Source organism: Etheostoma spectabile, chromosome 21, assembly GCF_008692095.1.
Source record: "Etheostoma spectabile isolate EspeVRDwgs_2016 chromosome 21, UIUC_Espe_1.0, whole genome shotgun sequence".
NCBI classification, from domain to species: Eukaryota; Metazoa; Chordata; class Actinopteri; order Perciformes; family Percidae; genus Etheostoma; species Etheostoma spectabile.
In genome coordinates this window covers 16,435,183-16,435,617 of record NC_045753.1, presented here as the reverse complement: position 1 = coordinate 16,435,617, position 435 = coordinate 16,435,183, and the positions used below count along the sequence as shown (strand labels likewise).

General features: G+C 39.1%; 1 protein-coding gene across 3 annotated transcripts in view; it reads right to left on the bottom strand.

Moving 5' to 3' along the window:
• The window catches only part of adamts14 (ADAM metallopeptidase with thrombospondin type 1 motif, 14), a 50,491-nt gene that overhangs the window by 14,041 nt on the left and 36,015 nt on the right, over window positions 1–435 (bottom strand). The window lies entirely within an intron of this gene.

Sequence of the window (435 nt, the reverse complement as noted above, 5' to 3'; positions counted from 1 at the left end):
TCTTGGCCTGAAGACCTCAGAGAGCGACCAGAAGAGTGGGCGTGCAATAGATCCTGGATGTAAGCGGGGGCTTGACCATGCAAGGATCTATAAGTAGTAATTAAAATTTTAAAATGCACTCTAAAACCTATTGGTAGCCAATGAAAGCCTTAAACACCGGAGTAATGTGCAATCTCCTGCTGGTCTTAGACAAAAGTCTTGCTGCTGCATTCTGTACAACTTGCAGTTTTTCTATGGATGATTTGTTTAAACAAGTGTACAGTACAATGCAATAATCCAAACCTGAAGAAATAAAAGCATGAACAAGCATCTCCATCACGTTTTTAGAAACCACAGATCTGATCTTAGCAATGTTCCTGAGATGTAAAAAACAGGAGCAAACCACAGATTTCACATGACTGTTAAAACACATAGATTTGTCAAAAATGACATCCA